A 26069-nucleotide genomic window follows, 5' to 3' on the forward strand; every position below is an offset into this window, starting at 1 on the left:
CATGTTAGCTATAGATTTTTGGTAGATATTCTTTACCAAATTAAGGAAATTCCTTTACTCCTAGTTTACTGAAAATTTTGATCATGAATTATTATACGATTTTATCAAATGCTTTTTCTGCATCTATTATTATAATTGCGATTTTTTCTTTGTCAGCATGTTGGTGTGATGAATTACATTGCTTTCCAAATGTACCAGCCTTATATACCTTGTATAAATCCCACTCAGTCATTGTTGATTTGATTTGACAATATTTTGTTCAGGATTTTTGCATTTCTGTTCATTCTAATTCCCTTTTTGTCATTCTCTCTTGAACAACTTGCAAGTGCTTTCACCATTGCTGTCTGGAGATTGCTTTTATCATGTCCCCACATACCTGCAATATGTTCAAAATATCTACAAAATCACTGGCCTTTTCCCATCCCCATCTGTTCTAACAGCAGAATTGGATGGTTGGTCACCTCTCCTCCTTCAAGCTTTTTCTTTACCTGGGTTTCCAGGATATCATGCTTTCCTTCCTTTCATCTCTTGTTATCCCACCTCATCTCTCTGACCTTGGGCCTCATCTCTATCATATAGAGGCTCATGGCATGAATTAAACACCAACTATACAGTGTCCACTCCCAAATCATTATCTTCAACTCAGAGTTCTCCTCTTAACTCTAATCATATATCCATTTTTCTATGTGAAATCTCCAAAATAGGCCCAAACCTTGCTCCTGATTCTCCCAAAACTCCTGTATCAAAGGAAATATCCAGTTGATTTTCCAGTTGGCCTGGCTCCAAATTCTGAATTACCTTTGATTCTTTTACTCTCTCACCTCAAATTCAATCATCAGGAAATTCTCTTGGATCTATCTTCAAAATATCCAGAAACTGATTACTTCTCTTTCCTCCAACTCCTGTGCTCTGGTTAAGACACCACCATCATCTTACTTAGGTTATTTTAATACATGCTTAACTCTTTTGCTTCCTTGTTCTCTTGCCTCTCCCTCATCCCTACCCCCCACTCTACTGTCCACACAGAAACCAGAGTGTCATTTTTATAGATAAATTCTAGGCATGTTGTTCTGCTCAAATGCTCCAACATCATCCAATCTCAGGGTAGAAGCTTCTCTGGCTTCATTTGTTGCTACTTTCTTTCTTCTGGCCACTTGGGTGCTCCTCCACCACTGGACACATTTTACCTCAGCGTCATGGTGACGTTCCTGTTCTGTTACCTGGATTGCTCTTTTCCTACATGTCTTCACAACATGTGTTCTCAGTCATAACTTCCAAGATTTTTCAGATGTCACCTTCATGATGAAGCCTTCTCATTTTATCCTTTATGAAGTCTTAGACCATATGAACAGTGGCATAGGCTGTTTATCTTCTCTGCTTTATTTTTAATTCCAAGGATTTATCTTCTAATGGTATATTGTTTATTTTACTTATTTGTGTATCTTTGTGTATTTTACATCTTCCCCTGCTAGAATGTAAGCCTCACCATGGCAAGTTTTATGCCTGTTTTGTTCACCATTTCAAACACAATGCCTAGAACAGTTAGTCTCTGTCAACCAGCAAACACTGATATGTTTGTTCACTGGATTCATGAATGGACATTGGGGATCTATAAATCTGCTGAGAATCCTGTTTGTGTTACCTGTGGTAGATAGTTGTACTCTTTTGGGACTAAGTTTATTTTTTTTAATATATTTTATTGATTATGCTATTACAGTTGTCCCAATTTTTCCCCCTTTTCCCTCTTCTACCCTGTACCTCCTATTCCCTCCAGCAATATGCCCCAGGCCATGTCCATGGGTCATGTATATAAGTTCTTTGGCTATTCTATTTCCTACACTGTTCTTAGCATCACTCTGTCTATTCTTTTTTTTTTAAGATTTTATTTATTTATTTTTAGAGAGGGAAGGGAGGGAGATAGAGAGAGAGAGAGAAACATCAATGTGAGGTTGCTGGGGGTCATGGCCTGCAACCCAGGCATGTACCCTGACTGGGAATCGAACCTGTGACAATTTGGTTCACAGCCCATGTTCAATCCACTGAGCTATGCCAGCTGGGGCTACTCTGTCTATTCTGTACCTACAAATTTGTACTACTTAATCCCTGCACCTGTTCCTCCACTCTGCCCCTTCCTCCACCCAACTGATAACCCTTCAAATGACATCCATATCTATGATTCTGATTCTGTTCTGCTTGTTAGCTTAGTTTGTTTTTTAGATTCAATTTTTGGTAGCTGTGAATTTATTGCCATTTTAATCATAGTTTTGATCTTCTTTTTCTTAAATAAGTCCCTTTAACATTTATTTCATAAAATAATGGCTTGGTGATGATAAACTCATTTAGCTTTACCTTGTCTGGGAAGCACTTTATTTGCCGTTCCATTCTAAATGATAGCTTTGCTGGGTAGAGTCACCTAGGTTGTAAGTCCTTGCTTTCCATCACTTTGAATACTTCTTGACAGTCCCTTCTAGGCTGAAAAGGTTTTTTTTGTGTGTGTGTTTTATTTTTGAGAAATCAGCTGACAGTCTTATGGGAACTCCTTTGTAGGTAACTCTCTGTTTTTCTGTTGCCGCTCTTAAGATTCTCTCTTTCTGTTTAACCTTTGGCATTTTAATTTTGATATGTATTGGTGTGGTCCTCTTTGGGTCCAAATTGTTTGGGACTCTCTGTGCTTTCTGGACTTTTATGCCTATTTCCTTTACCAAATTGGGGAAGTTTTCTTCCATTATTTTTAAAACACTTGCTCTTTCTCTTCTCCTTCCAGCACCCCTATGATTTGAATGTTGGTATGTTTGGCATTGTCCCAGAGGCTCCTTAGCTTATCCTTGTTTTTTTTTTTGGATCCTTTTTTCTTCTTGCTGTTCTGATTGAATTTTTTTTTCTTCCTTATGTTCCAAATCATTGATTTGATTCTTGGCTTCATCCACTCCACTGTTGATTACCTCTAAATTTTTCTTAATTTTCCTTAGTGTAAACTTCATTTCTGCCTGGGGTTTTTTTAATGCTGTTGAAGTACCCAATGAATTCCTCGAACATCTTAATAACCAGTGTTTTGAACTCTGCATCTCTTAGATTGCTTATCTTCATTTTGTTTAGTTCTTCTTGAGTTTTGTTCTGTTCTTTCATTTGGACCATATTTCTTTGTCCCTTCAGTTTGGCAGCCTCCCTGTGTTTGTTTCTGTGTATTAGGCAGAGCTTCTTTGACTCCCTGTCTTAGTAGCATGGCCTGTTGTAGAAAAGTTCACCAGTAAGTTGGATGTGGCAGAGCCTTAGGTAATCACCAGGGTGGGGCAACCCATGTAAACAGGTTGATGGAGCCTCTGATACAGTGTTGCTGTTCTGTGGCTCTGAGTAGGGGAGGACTCAGAAAGCGGAAATGCTGCTGCTTGGTTTTTTGAGTTTTGTCCAGGAGGAAGCTGTCCCCTGGCATTTGCCCTGATGTCAGACATTTCAATTTCTCCCCCTATGCCACTGGTGCCCTTCCAGCTACTGCCCCGGTGTTGGAACTCAGAAGTGAATCTGTGAAAGTCCTAACTCTGTTTTGGGCCCTTTAAGAGGAGATGTCTGAGAATCTCACAGTTTCCTCTGCCACCCCAACCCCACTGGTTTTTGCAACCAGAAGTTATGGGGACTTATCTTCTTGGCACAAGAACCCTGGGCTGAGTGGTCTGCTGTGGGGCTGGGAACACTCATTCCCAAATATCCTTTCTGATTTTTATCTACCACATGTGTGTGTGAAACCACTGTTACACATCTCTGTGTCTTTGCACCTCTCCATGTGTCTCTGCATCTTTGACACTCCTACCTATCTGTATGAATGTAATTTCTTTTATTCCTTGGTGTAGGACTTTGATACAGCTTGATTTTCTGATGATTTTGGTTGACAGTTGTTTTGTAGTGTAGTTGTAACTTTTGCTGTGGTTGTATGAGAAGGTGAGCTGTGTTTACCTATACTTCTATCTTGTGAGAACCACAACTATGTTCTTGACTTGTAAAATAGGAACAAGAAAAATTTTCATATGTTGTTTTAAGAAACAAATTATGTAACTGTACACAAAGTGCATAGTAGTATAAGTAAGTTCTCTACATGCAGTTATGTGTGTGAATGTTTTTAAATCACTTACCACCAGAATCTTCTTTCAGTAATGCTTTTTTAATATTTATACAATAAAATTTTAGTGACTGTTTTCTTCTCTGGCTGTTATTTCACTTATAACATTAAGATCTTTGTAGCTATAATTATAGCTAAAAATAGAACACCTTGAGTTATTTTTCCTAACAATTAATTTTGTTTAAGAAAATTTCAATTTAAGTATAATTTATTTTTCCAGAAAATATTAGCACATGTTTTGGTAGCACTGTTTGTGGTTGAGAAATACACAGTTGGTCTCTGGATATGCTGGTATCTCAGCAATTGTTATGTTGGGCTAAATAAGCATTTCTTATTTCCTTTTACAAGCCACAATAAAAGTAATTTTTAGAAAATTAGTTACTTTTTAAAAAATATATATGTATTTGATTTATTGTTCAGTTACAGTTGTCCCAACTTTTTCCCCATTGCTCACCGCTACCCTGCCCCCCATATCCCACAGTCAATCCCCACCATTGTCCGTGTCCATGAGTCCTCATTTCATGTTCCTTTGCTTGTCCCCTCACCTTCTTTTCCCCACTACCCCACTCCCACTTCCCCTCCAGTTACTGTCAGTTTGTTCTTTATTCCAATGTCTCCAGTTCTATTTTGCATATTTGTTTGTTTTGTTGATTAGGTTCCAGTTATAGGTGAGAGCATATGGTATTTGTCTTTCACCACTTCTCTTATTTCACTTAGAACAATGCTCTCTGATTCCATCCATGTTGTTGCAAAGGGCAAGAGTTCCTTCTTCCTTTCGCTGCATAGTATTCCATCGTGTAAATATACCATAGTTTTTTTATCCACTCATTTACTGATGGGCACTTAGGCTGTTTCCAGCACTTGGCTATTGTAAATAATGCTGCTATGAACATTGGGGTGTATAGGTTCTTTTGGATTGGTGTTTCAGAATTCTTAGGGTAGAGTCCCAGCAGTGGGATCACTGAATCTAAACTCAGTTCCATCTTTAGTTTTCTGAGAAAATTCCATACCATCTCCCACAGTGGCTGCACAAGTCTGCATTCCCACCAACAGTTTACTAGGGTTCCTTTTCTCCACAACCTTGCCAGCATTTGTTGTTTGTCAATATATTAATGATGGCCATTCTGACTGGTGTGAAGTGGTATCTCATTGTTACTTTAATTTGCATCTCTCTGATGGCTAGTGATGCTGAACATCTTTTTGTATGTCTCTGGGCCCTCTGTATGTCCTCCTCAGAGAAGTGCCTGTTCAAGTCCTTTGCGAATTTTTTAATTGGATTTTTTGCCTTCTTGGTGTGGAATCATGTAAGTTACTTATATATTTTCAACATCAAATCCTTGTCCAAGGTATCATTGGCAAATATGTTTTCTTATACGGCTGGTTCCCTTTCCATTTTTGTTGATGTTTTCTTTAGTGTACAGAAGCTTTTTAGTTTGATGTAGTCCATTTGTTTATTTTCTTTATATCCTTGCCTTAGGGGATGTGTTGGTGAAAATGTTGCTGTGTGGGGCATCTAAAATTTTCCTGCCTCTTTTCCTCTAGGACTTTTATGGTGTCATGGCCTATATTTAAGTCTTTTATCCATCTTGAATTTATTTGATGTATAGTGTAAGTTGGTGGTCTAGTTTCATTTTTTACATATACTTGTCCAGATCTCCCAACACCATTTATTGAAGAGTCTATTTTTACTCCATGTTATGTTCCTGACCCATTTGTCAAATATTAACTGACCATTTTGACATGAGTTTATGTCTTAGCTCTCTATTCTGTTCCATTGGTCTATGTGTCTGTTTTTATGCCAGTACCAGGCTGTTTTGATTACAGTGGTCTTGTAATACAGTTTGATATTAAGTATTGTGATCCCTCCTACTTTGTTCTTCTTTCTCAAAATTGCTAAGGCTATTCAGGGTTGTTTATGGTTCCATATAAATTTTTGAAATGCTTATTTTATATCTGTGAAGTATGTCATTGGTATTTTAATAGGGATTGCATTGAATCTATAGGTTGCTTTGGGTAGTATGCACATTTTAATGATGTTAATTCTTCCAATCCATGAACATGGTATATGCTTCTATTTATTTGTGTCTTGGTAAAAAGTAAGTAATATTAATTCTAGTTTTTTTTCTTTATTGCTAAAATTTGATGACAGCTTTGGATTTCAAAAATAAGTTACTAATACTTTTCTAAGTGGTAGACATACTATTTAATATTTTATTCAACAGTTAGTATTATATTAACATTTACTATTACTGCTTATACTTATTTTACCTAAAATTTTAAAAACAAACTTTACTATGAATACTACAGCTTTTAAAGACATAGCACTATAATAGTACATAGCTGTCTAAAAAATTTTGTTGGAACTTAGAATTATTTACCTCATTTGTATTTTTATATGATTTTGACAAAATTCTATAGATACTTCAGATATACTTAGTCTAAAACAAACTGTGTATTTCCTTGTAACTTTCTCTTGTGTTCCTTACTTTGACTAAAGGCATCATCACAAAGTTGGTTGTTGGAGTGATCAGCTGGGAATGAGTTTGAACTTCTTTCTCTCTCTCCACTCAGACAACAGCTGGTCAAGAAGAACGATCAATGTTTACATCCAAATATTAGATTAATTTGAGTTGTTATATCCTGTAAAAACTAGTTTGAAGACAAGCTTTTAGTTGAGCCCCTAGCTTTGACTGACCCCTTTCATCATTTCTACATCCAGTTACCAGAGTGAGATGCCTGTTGCAGGCTAGATTCTTAGTTGCCTGTATGCTCCTGTACAAACTGGTTAGCACAGCATGTACCATATCATGTCCAGTCACTTAGGGCTGAAGTTCTATTAGGTGTGGAGCACTGAGTAAAGGCCTTGGGCAGTGCAGATACATCTCCCTGGGCCATCCAGAGCATGCCATATGGCCAGTACAAAAGCAGTAGTCCATAAAGGATAAGTTGCTGGGAAGGAGTGGGTCAGTAGAAGGTAGAGCCACACAGGTGAAGTGATGTTCCAAAGCCAGGACAGGATGAAAGAAAAAATAAAAGACTGTATAATGAAGCAGGAAGTAAAGAGAAGAGATTCTTTTTTAACATTTTACTTAAAATTAATAAAATGATACACAGTTGCAGGTGAATGGCAGTTCAGTGAATTTAGTAAACATTTTCACAACCATATAGATTCTTCACTGACATTAAACATTTTAGTCTATATAATCAAAGTCTTTTGGAATTTCAAAAAATTTTATATTTTATTTTCCTCAAATACAAATTTGCTTTTGACCCAAGATTTCAAAAAAGAATTTATTTATTTATTTATTAATTTATTTATTTATACAGAGAGGGGAAGGGAGGAAGAAAAGGAGGTAGAGAAATGTTGCTGTGAGAGAGAAACATCGATAGGTAGCCTCTCACATGTGCCCTAATGGGAATGAACCTGCAAAGCAGGCATGTGCCCTGACCAGGACTGGGACAGGTGACCTTTCACTTTGCAGGACACCCAACCAACAACCACACTGGTCAGGGCTTGGCTCAAGATTTTATTGCAAACACATTATTTTCCATCTGTTAGCAGCTTCTTTTGGCTGCTTAATTTGCTTGGCATGTTTCTTCAACAACTTGAGGGGTTCATTCTTTGTATTTTTCTACTTCTGCCTTTAGCCATTTCCTTTGGTCTCTGATTGAAGAAACTCCTTGCTAGCATGGTTTGTTTTCTTAAACTTGTGTCTTAGCCAATTTTTGCTTTCTGCAGGTTTGTGTGTTTTTTTCCTCAGATAACAGATTCTAGAACCTACAGCTTCCATTTCCTTACATGAAAAGCTTTACTTGGAAAAGCCTGATAATAATTAGATATTCCAATCGTCTCACAGTCAACCATACTATCACTTACTAAGCTTTGGAGGACTTGACTGACACAGAAAGAAAGTAATACCTTTCTTTTCAGAAGTAATGTTTTCCATGTCTTCTACTGAAATACATCTTCCATCTCAAAAAATAATTCCATCATGTGGGCTATTTTTTCCCCTTGCACTAGTCCTTTATTCTTTGACAGGACTTAACTCCATGGCCTGCAAGGTGTGGTGCTTACCTAATAAAGCAACTAACTCTCTACCAACCAGCAGTTTCTGCTCCTTGATAAAAACCAACAGAATTTTACAGAAATTGTCTGTCATAAAGTGAAGATTTGTTAGATTACTTTTGAAATTGTGAGCAATTCTGAAATGTGCTGTATGTGTTATAGTTCATAAAACCACTCAATTGTAAAAAATCAAGACAGCCATATTTAGGTTCTAGGGTGTCCAACTGTACCTCCTCCCCACTGCCACTGGTACTTTCTTCACTTGCTCTCTTTTTAAAAATTGAGGTAACATTTGTTAATAATACTAAAATTTTAAGTATACAACGTGATTTTTATTATATTTTATTGATTATTGTGGAGAGCCACACAGGACAATGCATGCCAAGGGAGTTGGAAGTAGGCCTCTGGTTCAACACAGCTGCTCTGGGCCACGGACGACTGCCTGATAGATTGTTATAAGGAAAGAATGACTTGGCTGCTTGCTATATCACTGTACCAAGAAGGAGCAGCAAATGTTCTTAAAAAATAAAAATGTACCTAGTCTTGCAGTTTGTCTTTCTCACACTATGCTTCAAAGCTGGCTCGATATATAAAGCCTGACTTCAGCAATAAACAGTTCCCTCCTCTGCGTCCCAGAGAAGGGACTCCACCTGGCCCCACTTTGACTCTGTCTCTTTATGTTTTAACCCCGTCGCCTTCCCTCACCTTCCCTCGGGACCTGACCCATCCAGCCACACCGGTCGCATGATGTTATTACACTTGTCTTGATGTTCCCCTCTCTTCCCCCTTCTACCCAGAATCCTCCAGTCCCTCAGGCAATCCTCCCACATTGTTCATGTCCATGGGTCATTCCTATAAATTCTTTGGCTACTCTATTTCCTATACTGTACTTTATATCCCCATGGCTATTCTGTAACTACCTATTTGTACTTTTTCATCCCCTCACCTCTTCATCCATTTAACCTGTCCCCCCTCCCACCTGGCAACCATCTGGTAACTAACTTCTTTTCTCTTGTTTTTAAGAATCTCTCTTTACCTTTAAACTTTGGCCTTTTAATAATGACATGTCTTGGATTGGGCCTCTTTGCATCCATCATAATTGGGACTCTCTGTGCTTCCTAGACTTGCCTACTTCCTTCACCAAATTGAAGTTTTCTTTCACTATGTTTTTCAGATAGATTTCCAATTTCTTGCTCTTTCTCTTGTCCTTCTGGCACCACTATGAGGCAAATATTGGACTCTTATAGTTGTCCCAGAGGTTGTTTATGCTATCCTCCATTTTTTTTGGATTCTTTTTTCTTCTCCTTGTTCTTCATAGTTGATTTTTGGTTCCTTATGTTCCAAATTGTTGATCTGATCCTTGGTTTCATCTATTCTACTGCTGTTTTCCTGTAAATTGTTCTTTATTCCAATTATTGTATTTTTTGTTTCTGACTGGATCTTTTTTATGCTGCTGAGGTCCTCTATAAGTTACTTGAACATCCTTATAAACAATGTTTTGAACTCTACATCTGATAGTTTACTTATCTCCATTTGATTTAGCTCTTTTTCTGGAGTTTTAATCTGTCCTTTCATTTGGGCCATGATTCTTTGTCTCCTCATTTTGGCAGCCTCCCTGTGTTTGCTTCTATGTATTAGGTAGACCTGCTTTGACTCTGTGTCTTGGTATTGTGGCCTAATGCAGTATGTGTTGTGTATGGTTCAGTGGCACATCCTCCCCTATCACCAAAGCTGGGTACTCAAGATGCGCCCTTTGCATGGGTTGAGTGTACCCTCCTGTTGTAGTTGAACCTTGGTTGCTATTGGCAGATCAATGGGAGAGATTTCCCTGGCCAGTCAGCTGTAAGGATTGACTGTGACCACTTACTACCAACAGTGAAGGGGCAGGTGGTGGTGCTCTGAAGTGGTCTGTAGCTGTTCACTGGGTGCACTGGTCCTGGGATTTCCATGGTGGTGCAGTCCAAGGTCAGCCCCACCTCTGTTTTGCCCAGGGCATTCTGCCTGAGCTGTAAAGCAATCTGAGATGGCTGCTACTTACACTGAGCTTGGAGGTTCCCAAGTAAAACCAGCTGTGAATCTAATCTGGTTGCTACTAGGGCTGATTGAAGCCAGCTGTTGCTTGTTTAATAGGATTTAGGAGTCTAGAACATTTTTATGGAAAAGCAGCTTGGGTGGGCCTATATGTTGGGTGGGGCAAGTGTCTGTGGATCTGAAAGGTCGGTCACACAATATTAATGAGGTTGATGGAATCTCAGATAAGGCACCACTCTACTGGCTCTGTGGGTGGAGGGCTTAGCAAAGGGATAATGGCCTCTTCTCTCTCCTCTATACCACTGGTGCCCTTCAAACTGCTACCCCAGTGCTGGAACTCAAAGGGAGTGAGTCTGAGTAGGTGAGTTCATGTGTGCATTCCACAAGAGGAATGGTTTAGGTCTCCAGCAGCCTCCCCACCCTCTCAATCCCTGTTGGTTCTCACATCCAGAAGTTGTGGGGACTTATCTTCCTGGCACTGGAATCCTGGGCTGGGGGTCCTAGTGTGAGTCTGGGACTGCTCACTCCTGAGATATCCCTCCCAAATTTTTATCCACGTGGGCGTGGGTCGAGCCCAGTCCACGTCCATGTCCCTCCTACCAGTCTGGATGGCTGTGGTTTCTTCAATTCCGTAGTTGTCATACTTGCTGCATTCAGCTCAGTTTTTGATGTTTCCGAGTGATGGTTGTTCTATGTTTTAGTTGTAATTTTGATGTGGTTGTGCTAAGAAGATGGCCATGTCTGCCTATGTCACCCTCTTAATTGAAAGCCATGTCTGCTCCTATTATTTGTTTTTTTCCATGCAGTAGTATGTCTTGAAAACCTTATTTATTTATTTTTAAAATATATTTTATTGATTATGCTATTACAGTTGTCCCATTTTCCCCCCTTCATTCCCCTCCACCCTGCACAACCCCTCCTACCTACATTCCCCCCTTTTGTTCATATCAATTGGTTATACATATAAGTTCTTTGGCTTCTACATTTCCCATACTATTCTTAACCTCCCCCTATTTTCTATCTACCACTTATGCCACTTATTCCCTGTACCTTCTCCCCCTTTCTCCCCCTTGTACTTCCCCACTGATAACCCTCCATGTGATCTCCATTTCTGTGATTCTGTTCCTGTTCTAATTGTTTGCTTAGTTTGTTTTCATTTTTAGGTTTGGTTGTTAATAGTTGTGAGCTTGATGTCATTTTACTGTTCATAGTTTTGATCTTCTTTTTCTTAGATAAGTCCCTTTAACATTTCATATAATAAGGGCTTGGTGATGATGAACTCCTTTAACTTGACCTTATCTGGGAAGCACTTTATCTGTGCTTCCATCCTAAATGATAGCTTTGCTGTATAGAGTAATCTTAGATGTAGGTCCTTGCCTTTCAGGACTTTGAATATTTCTTTCTAGCCCCTTCTTGCCTGCAAGATTTCTTTTGAGAAATCAGCTGATCATCTAACGGGAACTCCTCTATAGGTAACTGTCTCTCTTTTTCTTGCTGCTTTCAAGATTCTCTCATCCTTCATCTTGGCTAATGTAATTATGATGCACCTTGGTGTGTTCCTCCTTGGGTCCAACTTCTTTGGGACTCTCTGAGCTTCCTGGACTTTCTGGAAGTCTATTTCCTTTGCCAGAATGGGGAAGTTCTCCTTTATTATCTGTTCAAATAAGTTTCCAATTTCTTGCTCTTTCTTTTCTCCTTCTAGCACCTCTATGATTTGAATGTTGGAATGTTTAAAGAGGTCCTGGAGGTTCCTAAGCCTCTCCTCATTTTTTTGAATTTTTGTTTCTTCATTCTGTTCCAGTTGAATGTTTCTTTCTTCCTTCTGGTCCAAACCATTTATCAGAGTCCCAGTTTCCTTTCCATCACTGTTGGCTCCCTGTACATATTTTTTTATTTCATAGGCTTCATTTTTTCCTCTAACTTGTGACCATATTCAATAAATTCTGTGAGCATCCAGATTACCAGTGTTTTGAACTGTGCATCTGATAGGTTGGCTAGCTCTTTATCACTTAGTGTATTTTTTGTGAAGCTTTGATTGTTCTTTCATTTGGGCCATTTTTTTTGTCTTGGTGGTTCTGTTATGTAGTAAGTGGCGGGGCCTTAGGTGTTCACCAGAGCAGGGCAACCCACTCTGCGTTGTGAAGCTGTATGTGGGGGATGGGTCTGAGAGTGAACAATGCCACTTGCTCTGCTGGTTTTTAGTCACTTACCCCACTACCCACAATCAAATTGGGCCCTTCTGCTGCTGATTCCTGGGTGGGTGGGTTTGTGTATATTTTAGGACCCTGTGGGTCTCTCCAATGAACTCTCCTGTGAAGCTGAGAGTTTCTCTCACTGATGCAACCCCTACAGGTGTTTTCAGTCAGAGGCTTTGAGGTTTTATTTCTCCACACTGGAACCCTCAGTTGCATGGTCTGTCTTGCTCCCCAGTTCCTCCCAGTTTATCTGCACACAAATGTGGGACCACCCAATATGCAAGCTGCTACCTGGAACGGTCTGACAGCCACTGCCTTACCAAGGGTCCTCTCCACTCAGCTGCTAGTTTCTGCTCCTCCTACTGGTCTGGATGAATGTTTCTTCTTTAACTCCTTGATTGTTGGGCTTCCATACAGTCCAATTTTCTGTCAGTTCTGGTTGACTTTTGTTTTTAAATTTGTGGTTGCCCTTCTTTTGGTTGTATGAGGAGGCACAGTGTGTCTACCTATGCCTCCATCTTGGCTGGAAGTCCCCCTGTCTTGGAAACTTTAAATGTCAGTGCAAATAAATCTATCTTACTCTTTTTAGTGGTTGAATGCTGTTTCATAGTGTTACACTGTGATTTTCAACTGCTGCCATAATAAACATGCAGGCCTTTTCAAGTTGTTTTGCTCTTCTTACAGTTTCAGAAAGTAGAATTGTTAGTTTTTTTTAATGTATAGACTTCAATTTGTATAAAATGTATTTTTATATTCAATATGAAATAAGACTTTTACTCACTCATACATGAACAGCCCATTTTTTATCATCAATGTAAAATGCCACTTTATTATATTTTATAATATTATTTGTAATTCTGCTTCTTGTCTCACTTTTCTTATTTCTTATTTCTTATTTCAAGGCCACACTGTGTTAATTACTTTATAATAATAAAGTGTTTGCATATCTGTACAGCAAATTAATCTATGTTGTAATTCTTTTCTAAAGTATTAAGATATTTTTGCTATGTGCTTTATTTCTTTAATAAACTAGAAACAATTTGTAAAAATGTGGAATGTTTTTATTTAGATTTAGATTGATAGAATAATTGAGTAGCATTGACATTTAAAAAATGCATTGACTTCAGAGAGAGGAAGGGGGAGAAAAAGAGAGACATTGATTTGTTGTTCCTCTTATTTTTGCACTTATTGGTTGATTCTGTATGTACTCTAATGGGGGACCAAACCTGCAACCTTGGTATATAGGGATGATACTCTAACTATCTGAACTACCTTGCCTGGGCTGGTAGCATTGACTTTTACAGTACTGAGATAGTTACAATAAGGATGGTATTTCTCTATTTTTTTTTCTAGTTTTCTTTGCTGTCCTTAAGGTCAGTTTTCCTTATAATGACCTTGTGCACTTTTTTTTTACTTACATTGTTAGGTATACTATTGTTTTGCTGTTAAAAATGGGATCAGAGCCTGGATAGCTCAGCTGGTAGGGCATCAGACTTTAAAAATGGGATCTTTTTCCTATACATTTTATAACTGATTACTGCTTTTATGTAGGAAAGCCATTGCTTTCTTTGCATATTTATCTTGCCTTTTATTAAGAAACAGTTCTATTTCTGGAGTTTACAAGTTTAACCCAAAGAAAGACCAATATTTAAATTAGAATATAAGAGTAATCAGAGGCACAATTGTGTTAGCTAATATATAAATTATGTAGAGAATTCTAAATGATTCAAGGAACCTTAGCATGATCATAAAGGGTTTATTGGACGAGAAACTTAGACTTGGGCTTTCAAGAAGAGGCAGCTCTCTAAGCAATAAACTATGTGAATAGTGACATAGAAATGAGATTGAGTGTGATACATGTTTAAAGGGATGATTAGCATTTTTGGCAGATCAAAGGATAAAATCTAAAAGCCAGTGAGAACAGTAGACAGAAATAAAATGTGGGAGTGATTATGGAGGCTCTTCAAAGTCAAGCTAAGTGTTTTGGATTGAATTAAATAAATAATGGAGTCATTCTGGAGTTAGAGAAGTGACATTCAGAAAGTAGATTTCTAGAGTTCTTTTTGGCATACCAGAGACAATCTAGAATTAAGGTATTCCACCAGAAAGCTATTCCATTAATACCATTTTACAAAGAAAAGGAGATGCAACAAACAGTGGTAAATAAATAAGGCATTTCCAAAAAAAGGAGAACTTAAAAAAATTAATACAAAAAAGTAAAATATCTATATTTTTATTTTAGTAGAATGAAATAACAAGGATACGGTTATCAGAAGTGGTTGGGAAGGTGTCTTACACAAGCAAGGATACACAAGCAAGGTTTGGATTAGACTATGTTTAGATAAATATTAAAATAGTAGAAAAGTATATTTGGTATGAAAATGAGTCTGGGTGATTAGTGTACTAAAATAATTCAACAACATAGAACAGCCTTGTTCTTGGGAAACTCACTGTCTCCTAATCTGCTTTTGATTTGTGGTATTATAACACTTAATTCTGTGGGGTTTCTACTGATGTGATTGAAAGTTCTATGTTTTTGCTTTTGTTTTCATGGAAAATTTTCAAACTGGTAAAAAATGATTAACTGGAATAAGTTCACAGAGAATGTGATTTTCTAAAAAGTGAAATTATGTTCAAGTTAAGGTCTTCATAAAGGGTATTTTGTTCTATAAAGGGTAAAGACATTAGATTTCTTTTAAACTTAAAGGTCAGATGTATTGCGGGGTAGGAGGGAAAATGAGCAATGCTTCCAAGAAGTACCCCAAAGGAATTATTTCTGTAGATAAAAAGTATAAATTTTTAGCCCTGGTTGGTATGGCTCAGTGGACTGAGCACTGGCCTACAAAGCAAAGGGTCGCTGGTTTGATCCCCAGTTAGGGCACATGCCCGGGCAGCAGGCCAGATGCCCAGTAGGGGGCACGTGAGAGGGAACCACACATTGATGTTTCTCTTCTTCTCTTTGACCCTCTCTTCCCCTCTGTCTAGAAATAAATGAATAAAACCTTTTTTAAAAAGTATAGATTTTTAACCTGCACCCCCCCATACCCACACATACACACACACACACACACACACACACACACACACACACACCATATTTTTTGGACCATAAGATGCACCTAGGTTTTAGAGGAGGTAAATATAAAAAAAAATTTGAAGCAAAAATGTTGTAAAATATTTAATAACATAAATAACATAATATTTCACCAATATAAATGTAAACAGAACTCAACAGCAGCATTAACAACCATTATTCCTTCCAAACTTGGGGAAAAAATAGTGCATCTTATAGTCCGAAAAATATGGTATATGTGTATACACACACACAAACACACACACACATATAAACACACACAGAGCAATATACATATGTTTGCTTCTTTATTTCAATCAATAACAATTATTACCATTAAATATTAAAAACACTTCAATTTTATGAAAATAACCTCAAGAAATCTCAAAAATAAAAGAGAAAATATTGGATTAACAACAAAATTTTGCTATATTTCTAGAATCCCAGAGTACAACTCTTTTATTTGATGGTTAATTCTAATTACCATTGACGAAAAATAGTTGAAAGTATATGGAGAACCTTGATTAAGCCATCAAGTTTTTGGACTTTTCAATTTTGATGTGGTTCTTCTATTTTTAACACATGTATAGATTAATGTAGCCACCGCCACAATAAATATATAGAATACTTCTATCACTAAAATCACCCACCAGCTCCTTGTAACTTCTACTCTCTGTCTCTGTGAATTTATTTGCCTATTGTAGATACCTCCTATAAGGAGAATTAGGCAATATTTATCCTCTTCTGGTTTTGGGCTGCCTTCAGTCTATGCCAGAGTATACTGGAGGGAAAAAATGGAAATTATTCACTGGCTTGCAGAAGAAGAGGCAGGATAGAGTGCACTTATTCCATCAGACCTGGAAGTAGAACCTCTTACTTTCAAAGTAATAGTGGTATCACAGCTTATTTAGAAAAATTTATAATGGAAAAGTTTTCAAGAAAATAGTTATAAATTAGAAGTTAAATTTATTCTTAAAATTAGTTTTAATTATACAGTTGATATATTGATAATTCTTATTGCAATGGTTACTTAATTTAGTTAGGGCTAAAAGATTCCTTTAACCAAATCTTTTAGTCTCAGTCTCCTTTCCATTTTTCCAGAAGTTACTGCTTTAAACAGTAATTTTTTTTCTTTCAATAATATGTCTCAGAGAGCTAGACATATTAACCTATACAGAATGACCATACATTTAACCGATTCACTGTATTTTATAGTTTTGATTTACCTCAGTTCATTTGGCCATTCTCCTAGGCTTTTCTAAATGAAGGACATGTTTCCTTAGAAATAACATTAGCATTTGTGTTATAAATTATCTCTTAATCTACAACTCAATTAGTCTGGTCCTGTGACTTTTATGTTTTTTGCTGAAATTCTTAATCTGATTGCTAAAAGCTCACATATTTTGTTTTTCAGAGTCAAACCATAGTTTCAACATTATTAAACCAAGTGTCAAGTCCATTTGCTCAAAAGCAATGTGACCAATTGAATGGCAGTGGAAATCATCTTTAATTGAATTTCAATAGCTTTCTTAAGAGCATAATTAAAATAGTTGGCTCAGTCCACAGTCATAAAAATTCAGTCTAGAATAATGTAGTTTGTCCTATAATATTGATTCCTATACAAACTGGCTTTTTGTTTTACCACAGATTCTCATCTAACATCATCATCATCATTATTTTGCCATGACATGGTTCTGCTTCTTGGATTTTTGAAAACACATTTTACTTCAGCTGAAATATTGGTATTCTCTTAAAGTTTATACATGAAATACCCAACATGTTTAGCAATCAATTAGAAATTTGATGGTACATGGTGAATCAATTCATGAACACATCTCTACTCTTTCTCTGAAGTCCACTGAAATGACAGTAAAGAAAAAAAAGCTATAACCCATGAGGACAAAAAGACAAGAGAAAAGATAAATAAAATTGCTGTGAGGTCAAAATGTTTGCAACAGCAAATGAAGGAATGGTAACTAGTAGTTAGTAGCTGAAAGCAACAAAGAAGAAGTATATATAGAGAAAAAAGACATGGGCTTATGCCCAAGAACCCAAGAAAATTTAGGAGATAAGAGCATAGTGGGAGAACAGGCAGGGCTGAAAATATTTCAAATGAGCATACCCCATTCCCCCTTAAGTCTCCTTCCTAACTGCACACCAATAGAAGTTCCTTCCTTTTCCTTTGCCTCCACTCTTCCCCAGATTACTGTAGATTCACTCTCTGGATATATTGAACAGGGACACTCTTGACTCAGGACATCAAGCATAGCTGAATGTGGAGAGAGGTGCATGCAGTATATTCTGAAATATTGAGAAGTTCGAGCTTAAATACCAAATAAGGAGTGTCTTCCAGCTTCTTCCGCTCATCTTTACTTGCTTATCTCCTAGAACATCATCACCCAGGTTTATATTCTCTGAGCATGAGATTGCCCAACTTCTTTTGGGAGAAAGTGATTGGTCTCCCCGCAAATCTTCATAGATTCTGACAACTTGTGATCTTCTAATGAAATGACAAGATACCCACCCAGTCACTGTAAATGAAGCTCAAGAATCAACAAGTGTGTCCTAGCATTTAGAGAGTCCAATAATTCTTTAGTGTCTTATTCTTACATATGAACCAAGAACTAATAATCCCATTTGAGGAAAATCTCTAACATGAAAGCAGAGAACCCCCAAAACAAACACTAGGAAAGAACAATGCCAGCAAAACAGGGTATAGAAAAAAACTTCAAAAAAGTATACTATTATGTGCTCAAAGAGAGTAGTTATTTATTCTATGCATGAAAAAAGAATGGGTTATAAACAGAAGTGCTCAGAATAATTAAATATAATATTACAAATTAAAAATCAATGAAAGTATAATTTCATTGGATATTAAAGTCATTTCATAGGATCTTAAAACAAAAATGAAAACAAATAAAAATGAAAGAAAAAATAAAGAAATTTAGAGGATTTATTAAGGAGGCTTAATGAGATTTAAACGATTTCCAGAAAGAACAAGAAAAGTGGAGAGAATGATATACTAAAATAAATAAATGAGTCAATAAAAATGTGACCTGGGTGAATGCGGTAGTCTTGAGCTTGGGAAACAGAATTTGCTGCTTCTTGACTCCTAGACTTCCAGTACTTGGGAAAGGGGCTACATGTGCTTGGCCAAGGAGCATCACTTGTTGCTCCAGTTCAGTATACAGAGGAGGCAGGGAGATCATTTGCTACTTGATTTAGATACAGTTAGCTTTGTGGAGTAAGTAGAAAATTATAAAACCTGGAGAAGAAGAAGCTATGAAAAACCTAAAAATGGAGTGAATGGAGGAAGTGATGCTTGAAAACATCAGGAATGGAAGTAATAATTACAGTCTCAGAATACAACTTAAAATAACTGTTTTATTGGGTTGGCCAAAAATTTCATTTAGTTTTTATCATATGATAGTTTAGCAGTGCTTAGTTGTCTTTAACTTATTTTGAAACAATTTTGTTAGATTCCATTGTGACAGCTGTTATATCAGCATGCATTAAAAAAAACTTATCCAAATACCATATGATCTCATCTTTAACTGGAACATAATCAACAAAAGAAAAAAGCAAACAAAATATAACTAGAGTCATTGAAATTAAGAACAATCTAACAATAGCCAGAGGGGAGGTGGGAGGGGACAGTGGGAAGAAGGGTTTTCAGGAACTACTATAAAGGATACATGGACAAAACCAAGGGGGAGGGTGGAAGCAAGGGAGGGAGGTGGGTTTGCAGGGGGTGAGGGGAAGGGGTGGGGAGAAAATGCAGACAACTGTAAATGAACAACAATAAAATAAATAAAAAAAAACTTATCCAAGATGGTGAATTTTTGTGCAGCCATTTTAATATTGAAGATGGAAGAAAATACACAATATTTTCAGTGTATTATGCCTTATATTTTCAGGAAACATAAAAACTAAACTGCAATGTAATAAAGGATTTGTGCAGTGTATGAAGAAGGTGCTGTGACTGATCGAACATGTCAAAAGTGTTTTGCGTAGTTTATCAGCACTATTGATATTTTGGCCAAATAAGTCTTGGCCAATTGGCCAAGATGTTTAGCAGCACCCCTAGTCTCTAACCATTAGAAACCAATAGCAGGACATAGTTGACATATTCAAAATATTCAAATCAATAAAGTTATTGATAAAAATGGAAAATGTGTCTTTTATTTTACAGGAAAAACTAAACAGACTTTTTGACCAACCCATACTTCTTAATTATTATACTAAGCTCTTTGGGTATAAGCAAATATAACCATAAAACATAAAGAAATTTCAACATTCATTGCTATCTAAGTAGCCTGTTAAGTAGTCAGAGAATGGTGCTTATGTTTGGAGAGAGTGCACATGCGTGCCTGCATGTGTGGTGTATCATGTGCGTGGCTGGAAGTAACAGACATGTAGAAGAGCAGAACTAAACTGGAGAAAATCATGGCAGGTCTTTTGCTGCTGGACCTCAGTTTTGGGAGTACAGCATGTGGGAAGAGGCCACCAAAACCAGAGGGGTCCCTTGGCCCTTCTGAACAAGGAGGCCCTAGTAGCCTAGTGGCCTTCTTGCTCCATTTTGCTTTCAGGTGAGTAAATGCTACAGGAGAAAGGCAGCTGGCAGCATTGGAGCCACTACAATTGTAGTTCTTCTGAAGAGCCTTTAATTTTTTTTTTTTTGCTACTTAGTGTTCTCTCTTGTGGCCTTCATAGTAGCTATTTTATATTTCCTGCAATATCTGGCCCCTTGTTTTTTTTTTTTTTTACTAAGTATTGGGAAATAACTTCATTTATCATTTTTATAAAGAAAAGTGATTTCATAAGCTTTTATTATGCACAGACTCTATTACTGCCTCTGTATTGAGGAGATAACAAGTATGTCTCCTGAGCCTGCATTCTACAGATAATTCCAACTCAACCTACTCAAAACTGAACTCACTTTACCCACCTGCCTTGTACTCAGTGCCCTACATACAATACTCAAGCCAGAGCCCTGGGAAGGGATCATTCTTGATGCTCCCCTGTTCTTAAAACCATGTACGCTTACAGCCATTACCACATCTTTCTTATTTATTTATTTATTTATTTGTTTATTTATTTGATTTTTGAGAATATGTTTATTAAAGCTGGGGACCTTGAAACAGGAAGGGCTTAGGAGAGAAGAAACAACAGAAGAAACCCTAGGCAGGGCTGCTGTTGGCTCAATGAAAAGTCAGAGAAAAGGAGGCCCATTTCTCTCCTGGTTGCAAGTCTCATGGGACTCTTTAGAGTTTAGGAGAGAAAAGTAAAGATGTGTGCCTGAGAGGGAAGAAAGGCATGGGCATGCTCCTGAGACAGAAAACCTGACTCATATCCCATTTAATCAATCCCAAGTTCTGCTTTCTATTTCTTTTCAGCTCTCTGTTCCCTAGATGCCTTTCTATCCCAGTCTTGCCCAGTTCAATCCTTTCTTTCACACTGTCATCAGAATGATGACAGAATTCTGTCATCAATTTTTCTAAAGTAGAATTCTGTTCCCTTTATGCTCTTATATAAATCTTGACTTTGGTTTCTTTATTGTACTCAAGAAGATCTTAAGTCCCAAATCCTTAGTGTTCAAGGACTTTGTGGTCCAACATTACCCTTCTTTCCTAAAGCACTTCTTCCCTCCCCACACTTATGCTATGCTAAAGGATATAAAATCTAGTGTGCGTAGCAATCATCTAGAATGCTTATTTAAAAAAGAAAGTCTGGGGCTCCAGATTCTATTGTAGATGCCCTTCAGGACTCAGGAAGCTACATTTCAATAAGCAAGTCAGCAATTTGCATGCAGGTGGACAATACCTGGAGGAAATCTGCTGATCAGTCTTAAAGCGAGGTATTTCCTGAAGCTTCATGCATTTCCACACATGCTGCATTCACTATCTAGAATACTTGGTCCCTTTCTCATCCTTCCCTTTTCTTATTTCCATACCTACTTGGCCCTTTTGGTATCTTTGCACAGCCATTTCAAAGTTCAATATGTAAACTCCTTTTCTTTGTATATGTCAAGGCTCATATTACACTCTCATGGCCCGTTTACTATTTTCTCCTGTATGACCTTAGGTGCTCCTCTGGGCCTACCTTTAATTGGTGTATCTTTCAAACAGTAACATTTTAAAAACAATGGTAGTATTATATGAGGGTTGTCATGGAAGTCTTATCTCCTGATAGCAATAACACTAGCGAAATGGCATGGTGTGTTGCAGCCTATCAGGGTCTGGCAGGTCCACTCTAGATTTGGGCAGACAGAAGAAAATGTGTGGAGCTGTGGGGATGCTTGACATGCCTTTATTCATGGGTGGATAAGCCATGCATACTGCAAGCTGCATGTCTGCAGTGAGAAGCCCCTATGTCCTTCAGTACTAGAGACAAACAAAGCTGGCAGAGAAAGCCGAAATATTGTATAACATAGTGTGATTCTGTGCATGCAAGCCCACTTCATGTTATGGGAACAGTTTATCGGACCCAGTGTCAAGGCTATGAGAACACTACATATCAGGCCCATTCAAGGTTATGGGAAATTGCTTCCCTTAAAAACCCAGATTTCTGGATGAGGAAGCCAGACTACTTCTGCTTACCCTACACATAGTGACCTCCTTTCATACTTCTTTTCAACATAATGCCAATGGCAAATTTCCCTTACCTTAGGTATGCATCATGTTGGCTTCACTTGTGGAAGCATGGAAACATCCCCAAAGATGCTGAGTATTGAGCTCAGAATCAACTAACTTTTCAACAAGACATTTCAAGGGAAGAAAATTAACTTCATTTTTAAGTAGATGTGTTTCTTTGTAAATATATTTACAAAATGGAAGCCCTAATTTTGCATAGTAGTATTTAAATAAAGATGAAATGAAAATCCTCAGTCATTGAGGGTTGTGTGTTTGCAGGTTTCCATTGGAAGAGGGGAGCACCTCTGACAATAGCTAGAGCTATAGGCAATAATATTAAAAAGTGATTAGTATTTGCGCTTTCAGGAGAGAACATTGTTGAATTAAAAAGCCACTGCACTTCCAGTCAAGGTGGTGGTATAGGTAAACATGGCTTGCCTCCTTGCATAACCACTTCAAAATTACAACTAAGATGTAGAACAACCATCATTCAGAACCATCAGAAACAGAGTGGAATGAAAGTCTGACAACTACAGAATTTAAAAAACCATGTCCATCCTAAGTGGTAGGTGAGGCAGAGATGCAAAATGGGCTAGTCCCATATCCACGTGTGGTGGATAAAAATTCGGGATGGATATCTTGGGAGTGAGGAGTCCCAGTCCCACACCAGAGCCCCTAGCCCAGGGTTCCAGTGCCAGGAAGGTAAGTCCCCATAACTTCTTGCTGCAAAAAACAGTGGGGATTGAGTGGGTGGAAAAAACTGCTGGAATCCCAAGCAGTTCCCCTTAAAGAACCCACACATGGCCCCTGAACCCTGTTGTGGCTCAGTGGATTGATTGCCAGTGAGCTAAGTGGTTGCCAGTTCGATTCCTGATCAGGATACATGCTGGGGTTACCAGCCAGGTCCCCATTTGGTGGCATATGAGAGGCAACCAATCAATGTATCTCTCACACCTCAATGTTTCTCTCCCTCTTTTTCTCCCTCCCTTCCCCTTTTGCTAAAAAATAAAATAAAAAAGAATCCACACATGGACTTACTCAGATTTACTGCCTCTGAGCCCCAGTACCAGGGTAGTAGCTTGAAAGACACCAGTGGCATACATGGAAAAATTGAAGTGTCTGCCATAAAGGCAGGCACTGAGGACAGCTTTCTCACTGACAACAAGGCACCAGAGTCCATTGTCCTTTTGTAGAGCCCTCCCTGAGGACTAAGCAAAGGAGACTCAAAGAACTTAGGACCTCAGCAGCACAAAAAGACCCAGTCAGAAAAGAAGGACGGACTAATTGAAATACAGAGCCACAGAGCCAGCTGGCAGTTGCCAAATTTAAGACTTCATCAACCTGGCAAACACTGTTTGCCCTGCTCTGGAAATCCCCTGAGATTCCATCTCACCCAATTTATAGGCCCACCCAAACTATTAACTATGACATTTCCATATGAATGGCTGGTTTTGAATCATGCTTCACAACTTCCTAAATCCTCTCAAACAAGCAACAGCTGGCCTCAGTAAGCCCCCAGCCCCTCTGCCTCTTGGTAAGTGACCCAGGCCTGGCACTAGCAGCAGCCAGCCCAGATTCACAGCTTGTTTTTGCCTACGAGCCTCCAAGTCCAGCACAAGTAATAGCCATCTCAGATTGCTTTATAGCTTATGCAGGGTGGCCCTGGGCGGAACAGAGGACGGGACTGACCTTGGTCCACACCACCTGGGAAACCCCAGAGCCTGTATACCCTGTGGACAATTATAGACTATGTTGGAGCACTGCCACCTTCCCCCTGCACAATTATCCTCCATGGAGGGCAAAGGTTGGTTGTTAGTGGTCACAGCCAGTTCTCGCAGGTGGCTGGCCTGAGTAAATCCCTCCCATTGATCTGCCAACATCAATCAAGACTCAACTACAAGAGGAGGAGGAGTACACAGCTCACATGAAGGATTCACCGTGAGTATCCAGCTTGGGTGATAGGGGAGGTCATGCCACTGAACCCTACAGGATACCTACTACACTGGGCCACACCACCAAGACAGGGAGTCATAGCAGCTCTATCTAATACATAGAAACAAACACAGAGAGGTGGCCAAAATGAAGAGACAAAGAACCATGGCCCAAATGAGAGAACAGATCAAAACTCCAGAAAAAGAGCTAAACAAGATGGAGAGAAGCAATCAATCAGATGCAGAGTTCAAAACGTGGGTTTTTAGGATGCTCAAGGAACTTAGTGAGGACCTCAGCTGCATAAAAAAGAAATAGTCAGAAATGAAGGACACAGTAATTAAAATACAGAAAAATTTATAGGGAAACAACAGTAGAGTGGATGAAGTTTAGAATCAAATCAACAATTTTGAACATAAGAAAGCAAAAAACAACCTATTAGAAAAAGGAGAAAAAAGAATCCAAAAAACATGAGGGAAGTGTAAGCAGCCTCTGAGACAACTTCAAACATTCTAACACTCACATAATAAGGGTGCCAGAAGGAGAAGAGAAAGATCAAGAAATTGGAAATTTATTTGAAAAAATAATGGAAACTTCCCTGATTTGGAGAAGAAAATAGACATGCAAGTTCAGGAAGCACAGAGAGTCCCAAACAAGATGGATACAAAGAGGCCCACTCCAAGGCACATTATAATTAAAGTGACAAAGATGAAAGATAAGAGAGAATCTTAAAAGCAGCCAGAGAAAAGAAGTTAGTTACCTATAAGGGAGCTGTCATAACACTGTAAGGTGATTTCTGGAAAGAAACTTTGCAGGCTAGAAGGGATTAGAATGAAATATTTTAAGTCATGAAAAGCAGGAACCAACAGCCAATATTACTCTACCCTAAATGATAAAAAGATATCATTTAGAATTGAAGGGCAGATAAAGACCTTCCCAGACAAGAAAAATACTAAAGGAGTTCATCATCACCAAACCATTATTATATGAAATATTAAAGGTACTTAAAAAAAAGGACAAGATCAAAACTCTGAACAATAAAATGGCAATAAATACATGTCAACAATTGAATCTTAAAAATGAACTAAACAAACAAGAACAGAGACAGAATAAAGGATATGGAGAGCATTTTGATAGCTGCCAGAGGGGATGGGGGTCTACTGGGAATGGGTGAAGAGATGAGGATGTTGAGAAGTACAAATGGGTAGAAATAGAATAGCCATGGGATGTTAACTACAGTATAGGAAATGGAATAGCCAAAGAACTTATATGTGTGACCCAGGGACATGAACAATGGTTTTAGGATTGCCTGAGGGAGTCAAGGGTGTTTGGTGGAGTGGGGCAAAGAAGGAAAAATTGGGACAACTGTAATAGTATAATCAATAAAATAAATTTTTTTTTCTTTTTATTAATTATTGTTCATATACAGTTTTCTCCTTTTTACTCCCAATCCAGTTCCCCCTCCCACCCACCCCCCTTCCCTCCCATTACCACCCTCCCCTTAGTCTATGACCATGTGTCCTTTAAGTTTGTTCCTGTGAACCCTTCCCACTGTCCCCCTTAAATTCCCTCTTCTCTCCCCTCCGGTCACCATCAGCCTGTCCTCTATTTCAGTGTCTTTGGTTACATTTTGCTTGTTTCTTTGTTTTGTTATTTAGGTTCCTGTTAAAGGTGAGATCATATGGTATTTGTCTTTCACTGCCTGGCTTGTTTCGCTTAGCATAATGTTTTCCAGCTCCATCCACGCTGTTGCATAGGGTAGGAGCTCCTTCTTTCTTTCTGCTGCATAGAATTCCATCGTGTAAATGTACCATAGTTTTTTGATCCATTCATTTACTGATGGGCATCTAGGTTGCTTCCAGCATCTAGCTATTGTAAATTGTGCTGCTATGAACATTGGGATGCATAGGTTCTTTTGAATTGGTGTTTTAGTATTCTTAGGATAGAGTCCCAGTAGTGGAATTGCAGGGTCAAAAGGCAGATCCATTTTTAGTTTTCTGAGGAAGTTCCATATTGCTTTCCATAGTGGTTG

The 26069-nt window shown here is 38.1% G+C and overlaps 1 pseudogene; it reads right to left on the reverse strand.

Annotated features, from left to right (window-relative positions):
* Nucleotides 1–7302: 7302 nt before the first annotated feature.
* Nucleotides 7303–26069, reverse strand: part of LOC123822873 — a 30166-nt pseudogene continuing 11399 nt past the window's right edge.

This window comes from Phyllostomus hastatus, unplaced genomic scaffold, assembly GCF_019186645.2.
Source record: "Phyllostomus hastatus isolate PE091 unplaced genomic scaffold, TTU_PhHast_1.1 phas_contig_449, whole genome shotgun sequence".
NCBI classification, from domain to species: domain Eukaryota; kingdom Metazoa; phylum Chordata; class Mammalia; order Chiroptera; family Phyllostomidae; genus Phyllostomus; species Phyllostomus hastatus.